This window comes from Camellia sinensis, chromosome 3, assembly GCF_055761805.1.
Source record: "Camellia sinensis isolate YWXY chromosome 3, ASM5576180v1, whole genome shotgun sequence".
NCBI lineage: Eukaryota > Viridiplantae > Streptophyta > Magnoliopsida > Ericales > Theaceae > Camellia > Camellia sinensis.
Genome location: NC_138963.1, coordinates 125,986,861 through 125,994,767, shown reverse-complemented (window position 1 = coordinate 125,994,767; position 7,907 = coordinate 125,986,861). Strand labels below are relative to the sequence as shown.

The window sequence follows — 7,907 nt, the reverse complement described above, 5'->3', positions numbered from 1 at the left end:
TTTCCCAAACTTTTCTTGTTTCCCTTTTGATTTTTCACAATTTCTTCAATTTCTCCCTCTCTTAGGGTTTGGAATTTAGGAATTCATCCATTTTCGCTCACCCCTTTCACTTTTCTTCAACTTTCCATGGCTAGTGACGAGGTCCCCATTCCAGTGCCTGCCATAGATGTTGGTGCTACCCTCAGTGCAGACACAGAGGCGGAGGAAGTCGCTGCATTGCTTCCTCTTGCCGAGAGGCCTTTCGATGCGGCCACATACCAGCGGCGTACACACGTGCCACCTCTTGGTGGCATTTTGAGATTCGAGGGCTTTATTCTAGGGTCAAATGAGAAGACTCTACTGTGAGAGCCCATGGAGCATATATCTGCCGACACTTCCACAGTACACAACTCTTCCCTATTTTACTTTGCCTTTTACTCTATACATATATTGACATGTTGAACTCCATGAACAAATCTCTTATCCTTACTACACGTATACTAACAAAAACTTCCAACTGACAGGTGGTGGCCAGCAAGATAGGCGACTATAGCTCTATTTTTGGCCCTTGACGTTGGTTAGGAATGGCAACGGGGCGGGGCGGGGCCGGGGACTACCCCCCCGTCCCCGATCCCCGAAAATAATACCCCCCCCGTCCCCGATCCCCAACGGGGACCCATCGCCCGGCCCCATCCCCGCCCCCGATCGGGGATCGGGGATCCCCGGCCCCGGAAAATCCCCGATTTTTTTTTTTTTTGGTAAAAATCTGTAAACATTAATAAACATTGTCAATCATCCTGGATGTATCAATTTTAGAATTTTTCAGTTGGAATATCAACCCCTAATAGCTTCATTTTTTTAATTAATTAAAACTCAGCCACAACAAAACAAAACAAAAAAAAGAAAGAGAATAATTATTGATAAACACCCTGTAGCAAAACATCCTGTGATTGTAAAGATTGAGAACATCCATAACTAATTGAGAACATCCTGTAGCAAAAATAGTTAATCACTGATTGTAAACTAAAAATGTAAAGATTGGGTGTACATCCTGTGAATCACAACTACCTAATCACTGATTGAGAACATCCTGTAGCAAAAATCCAGCAGCCCATAAACAAAATATCTGTCCAGCAGCCCACACACAAGAAAATTCAACAAGTAGCAAAGAGAATAATTAATCCCAAGCACAACCCGCAAAGGATAGGTTATCCAAAAATTAAAATTAAAAATAAAAAAAAATATCCATTACAACATAAAAAAGCAAATCCATTGTTTCTTCAAACCCATACAAACCACACAACTTCCATCATCTCCTTCAACTTGAATTCCTGTTAAATAACAAAAGAAAAAAAAAACAAATAATTAATATTAATAATAAAATGTAAAAAATGTGAATTAAAACAAAAAAGATGACAACTAACACAAAAGTGGCACATGACTGATCTGAATCGATCTCATCATCATCATATATAGTTGCATAGCCCACCAATTCCAATGTTGAATTTCCTAAAAAGTAAAGAATATAAATTCAATATGAAATTATTCCATGATAATTTAAATAATAAAAAGTGAAATAATAATATGTAAATTGGATGAAATAATACCTTTCATCTCTTCACCCCACAACCAACTTTGTGCACACATTAATGCTTCTAATGTGTTTGGATGAAGTCTACTACGATGTGGACTCACCAACCTTCCACTAGTACTAAATGCTGACTCAGAAGCAACAGTGGATACAGGAATAGCTAAAATGTCCCTAGCTATTGCCTGTAAGGTCGGATATTTTGGTCCACTAGCTTTCCACCAATTCAAAACATCAAAACCTGAAGTTCTTGGCAAAACATCATCTTCTAGATAATGGTCCAACTCTGATCTTACATTCTTCATTTTTTTACTTCTCTTTCTACTAACAAACAAATCAAATTCTGAAAGGGTCTCTGTAACAATTTCTGGATGAGCAGAAGAGTCACCACCAACATCGGTCTCCATACCAACTCGGTGCTGATACTCTTGCAACAAATCATAACAAATATGACGAACCCTATCAACTTCATCTTCAGCTTTGTCTCCATAAAGTTTTTCAAAATAAAACTCCAATACAGTCATCCTATACCTAGGATCAAGTACAACTGCAACCCCAATAACACCATGTATCACTAACCAATATTTATCAAAATTTTCCACCATTTTTGATGCCATTGTTTTGATCACTTCAATTTCACAAGAGAGCCATTGAGACAGTGTCATCCTAATCTCACATAAGGCTGGGAAACAAACATTGGCTGTGGGATACTTTGTACCAGAAAACAACTCGGTAATAGAAAAAAAAATCTTAAACCTCCCACTAATCTCTCTAGCAAACTCCCATTCTTGCTCAGTTGGCACAGTCTTATATTGGGGCTCTCTAATTTTCAACCTAGAAAAGACATCCTTATACAATAAGGCTGTCTGAAGCATCAAGTACGTTGAATTCCACCTAGTTGCACAATCAAGTCCTAATTTCTTGGTATGTGGAATACGCAATTGGTTGACTGTTTCTTCAAATTTTTCTACTCTTTTTGGTGTTGCTGTCCAATAAGCTACACTCTCTCGAATTTTCTCCACACCAACTCGTATGACATCCAATCCATCTTTCACTATCAAATTCAAAATATGCGCACAGCAACGCATATGAAACAAAGTATCACCCAACAAAAGCGATGAATTACTTAACTTATCCATCAACATGGTAATCATGGCATCATTTGTGGAGCAATTATCAACAGTAACAGTCGAGATTTTTCTATCAATATTCCAATCCATCATACACTCAAGCAAAGTATCACAAAGAACGTCTTTTGTGTGTGGACATGGAACATAAATAAACCTAAAATATGATATTCATAAACAAGTATTAATAACATGCAAATTGAACTGAATAAGATTGAATTTTTAAATGATTTGCAAATTTACAAAAATATACCTCAAAATGCGACTTTGCAATGTCCATGAATCATCAATAAAGTGTGCAGTGACAGCCATGAATCCTTTCTTTTGATTGCTAGCAGTCCACATATCAGTTGTGATTGCTACCCTACTTTTATTATGCTCCACCAAACTCAATGTCTTCACCCTCTCATAATCATAAATCTTTAAAATATCACTCTTTATCGTATTTCGAGAAGGCACTTTAAACAATGGTTGAAGTGCTGCTGAATATCGTTTAAAACCAACATGGTCTACGATAGAGAGGGGATATTCATGCAAGATTATGGCATGTGACAACTCTTTCCTAGCAAAATCTTGATCAAAGATATAAGAATTCATTTTTGGAATCTCTCTACTAAAGTTGTTAGTTAACACTTTTTGCCTCATGTCCATCACTTTTTTCCTAGTACAACTCTTATGGTGATCATGCAAATGCCTAGTTCCATTATTTGAATCACCTCCAAGATGCTTATTACAATAATTACATATTGCCTTCCACACCCCATTGACTTGTTGTTTTTTAAAATGTTCCCACACAATACTAGGTTTTCTTTTAGTTCCTCCGCAAGTAGTATTAGATTCTTCTAAATCAATAACATGTTGATTAGAGAGGGGAGACGGTGAGTTCGTAGGTGTGTTCGTAGCTGGCGATGAATGTTGTGACGCGTCACTCTCAAATGGTACTTGAGAGTTAACGGGTGCTTCAGAGTTAACTGGTGCTTCAGAGTTAACATCTGACATTTTTAACCTTTATAAAAATAATATGAATTGAATTAATATAAATAAATTAAGTACTCATGATCTTTTAAAAAAATTATGACATGATTGAAACAATTAGAAGATGCATTACAGAAGATTTATGATATAATAAGGAATTCCAAATCGACTGCATTACCAAAAAAAAAACTCAGCATCCAGATTAATGGACTGCTTAATTGAAAGATCAATTTTACTATTCATTAATAAGAGTTTAATTAAAATTGTGACAAAATTCCATATGAACTACTCATGAGAAATTATTTAAACTCGAGATTTTCAATCTAACACCATAAAAGACGTACACCTCAAGCCCAAGCTGCTCCGGTTCTCACATCTCAGTTTTTCTTTATAAAACCCTTTATACCCTCTATTTATTACTCCCCCTTTTAGCCCTTGTTATTCATCCCCACACTGTGTCCTTCTTTCCTGGACAAAGCTACAGTATAACACACTTTCTCTCCATGAGTACTCCTGCCCATCCGAACTTGTCACCTTCATCTTTTCCTTTGATAGAGCTAAAAGAAGATCATCAACAACTTCAATACACCCATAATATAGCTTAAAAAACTGTTTCATGTCCTCCTCAACCTCTCTGTCTTTATGAATAATTCACCCATAATATAAAAAAAGATCACTCATGTATTTCATGCTCATCAAGTTATACCCTACTTTCATCCCTGTCTATTTCTACTTCTGCTAAATTTAATACAACAAAATTGATGCAACTTTGAATATCACCTTTGTTCTTATCAGTTGGAACTAATATATTTTTATCCATTCATCAACCATTTTCTTAGAATTCAAGATCTTATTAAGCAAATTGGTCAACCAAAATGTTCCATCATCACCCAAACACTCCCAAACTTCAATGATCAACAGATTATAGACAGATTAATAGACAGATTAATAGACAGATTAATAGATCATCATCTTAATAGACAGATTATCAGATCTAAACAAAAAAAAACAGATTATCAGATTATCCGATAATAGAAAATAAATGAATAATGATCAACAGATTTAGATTATCAAATTATCAAACAGAACTATATTGTCTATGAAGATGATGTATTTTTCACATCAGGTTTGATAATCATCTTAATATAAAATAAATAAGTTTAGAGACAGAAAAAAAAAAAAACAGAACTATATTTTATTTTTTACAGATCTATACTCAGATCTAAACACTCAGATATATATACATATATGTAAACCTAGATCGAAATCCCGAGAGAGAGAGAGAGAGAGATAGATACCTAAACAGAGATGGGAGGCGCGGTGGTGACGGAGGGAGGATCGTCGGTGACGGAGGAAGGATCGCCGGTGATGGAGGGAGGTGCGGCAGTGACAAATGAAACAGAGAGGGACAGACGAGAGAGAGAGAGAGAGAGGAGCGGCGTGTGTTGTGTGAGAGTGAGAGTGAGAGGCTTCCTTTGAAATGTTTTCTGTCAAACCCTAACAAAACAAGCAGATGCATATATATATATCAGGGACCAAAGGGTCATTTTACATCGGGGACCTTGCGGGGCGGGGCCGGGGCCGGGGGTCGGGGCCGGGCCGGGTCCGGTTCTGAAACACATATCCCCGTCCCCGGCCCGGATATCTTCGGGGATGAATTTTTGAATACCATCCCCGGACCACAGGGGATATTTTTCGGTGAATAACCGCTGAATTCGGGGTCGGGGGGTCGGGTCACCGTCGGGCCGGTTTCAGATTGCCATCTCTAACGTTGGTATGAGTGGCTTCCTACAGAGGTCTGCACTTTGGTAGATACTGCCGGCTTTGGGCCCTTTTGCTCCGAGCTTATCCAGATGAGAGCCGAGTCGGTACTGTATGGGGCTTTGGTTGAGAGGTGGTGGGACACCACTGATTCATTTCACTTTTCTTCGATCGGGGAGATGACACTGACCCCATATGACTTCTCGATGTTGACCGATTTATGGGTGAGGGTTGGCGGCCCTGTTTTCTTTGATCCAGATATGACTCAGTGGAGAGATGCACAGCTCCAGCTTCTTGGAGCTATTCTAGACACTACCAGCCATGGGATGGTATGCTACAGCTGGTTCTTAGAGCATTTCTTTGGCACATAGCCAGCCACTGTAGATGAGGTTGCTTAGTACACCCGTGGCTTCCTTATATATCTTCTCGGTACTACCCTATTTACAAACAGGGAGAATACCATGGGGCTATACATTCTAGAGCATTGGTAGATGTTTCTCGGGTGACAGACTATGACTGGGGCGGTGCAAGTCTGGCAACCTTATATTGTTACATGAGCTCCGTTTCCCGCCGCAAGGCAGACTCACTTGGCGGCTACTGGCGAGTTTGGGAGGTACACATTTCACACTCACTATTCTAACATACTTTACACTTTGTTCATTGTTGCATTTCTTGCTCATCTGATTTATCTTCTCATATCATCTGCCTATCTTGGATTTGCAGCTTGGGTCTATACATATTTCATCTTATTGGCCCTGACTCCAATGAGGCCGATTGAGTTGTCTGTACCCCGCTTTCGGTAGTACAACTCCCGATTTGAGCGATGTCGTCTTGTTGATTGCACTTTCACATACTTCTGTTTCTTCTTTGACACTGCCACTACAAACTTGGTAATCTCAATACTAGTCTTTGTATTTAATGTTTCTGTTCCTATATTATATTGCTCTTCTTCCATTACCATTCCCACACTTGCACAGCCGTTATCACACTATTTAAGCTTTGATATTGACTTCTGTTATTTTGTTCATCCTGTTCACAGATTGATTGGCACCCGTGGGCGGGTATCTCTCCAGCGTTGAGGGTGACTTATACAGCTGCATGGCATGCCTCGACTATGCGACTTTTGTTTGAGGGCACTTTTGGCAGAGCATACTATTTGGGAGAGCGGTTCATTCGCTAGACCAGAGGCCAGGTCAACCCCGATATTCCATTTCCTCCTCTACCGATTATGAGGGTAGTCAATGAGATCCAAGATGGTCCTCAGATCGACCTCTTGATGTTGGGAGAGGATGGTGATTTACACCATATACCCGGTGACATCACCACCTTCTTACAAACTCGGGTGATGGCTCCTCTCACCCCTGGCGTAGCTCGAGTTGTCTCAAAGGTTGCTGGTGCTGCGGTTGCGGCTGCGGCTGGTGCTGCCCCTACCGGAGGTGCCCCTGCCGTTGCTTCCATTCTTGGCTTGCCTGTGCTTCCCACTGAGATCATGTACATGCATCCAGATGGAATGGTTGAGCAGATTCCACTCCAGCCCATTGAGGAGAGGGACCACAGAATCATGTTTGCCCTTGGTATTGAGCAGGTATACTTTCCTTTTATGCTAATCCATGCAGCACTTTAGCCTATTCCCAGCCATTACTGTTCACTATTCTATTACTTCTATATGCTTTTCTCAGTTTCGGTTCTTTTGCAGATTCCCTAGGCATATGGTGACGAGCTTCTTCGGATGATTGACTGATCACTCATTATGGTTCGGAGGAGGTAGGCTGCCTTGGTCAGTTGCGGGATTAAGTTATATTTTGTGTATAGCCTATTGTCATTGCCATACTATACACTTCTGATCACTCTATCTGACATCTGTTCCATTTTAGCTTGAGTCGGTGCCAGCAGTGCCTGCAGGACCTTCTATTGCCAGTAGACAGAGACGAGGCTCAGTGAGAGGCCGATGAGGTACTGATCGAAGGAGAGGTCGAGTGAGGCAGTGCTCATCTTTTGAGGAATCTTTTGATGGGTCCACGACCCCTGAGGATGGTGAGGAGGTTGATCTGTAGTCGAGCAACCCCAGTGATGGCAGTGATGCACCTCCTCCACAGCCAAGGAGGAAGAGAGTGAGGACAGGCGACTGATGATGACGATGATTTTGCTTTCATTTTGCTTTTACTTTTGTTTTGTTATGTAGTTATGAAACTAGCTTCAGACATGTTTTTGAAATACTTCTTTTATTTTGGTTGTGAAAAATGATGATCAAGGTTGGGCCCTCTAGTTATAAAAGACAAGTTTGTTGAATGATCTCCTTTGTTGAATGATAAATTGCATTACCTTTGCTTTTGTAACCTTCAGAACTGTGAATTTGTGGCACTTTGAATTGATTCACGAATTGGATAATGACTTACAAACAACCAAAACATAAAATGCAGCTCAATAATGGAAAAACAAAACAAAAACAACTCGAAACGACTAATAAACACTTGGTG

The 7,907-nt window shown here is 39.9% G+C and overlaps 1 long non-coding RNA gene across 1 annotated transcript; it reads right to left on the bottom strand.

Moving 5' to 3' along the window:
• Positions 1 to 972: 972 nt before the first annotated feature.
• LOC145822766 (uncharacterized) lies at positions 973 to 1,496 on the bottom strand. Its single transcript, XR_014364470.1, has 2 exons — positions 1,404 to 1,496; positions 973 to 1,310 (listed from the first exon to the last, which is right to left on the bottom strand). It is a non-coding gene; the product is annotated as an uncharacterized LOC145822766 (long non-coding RNA).
• Positions 1,497 to 7,907: the final 6,411 nt, after the last annotated feature.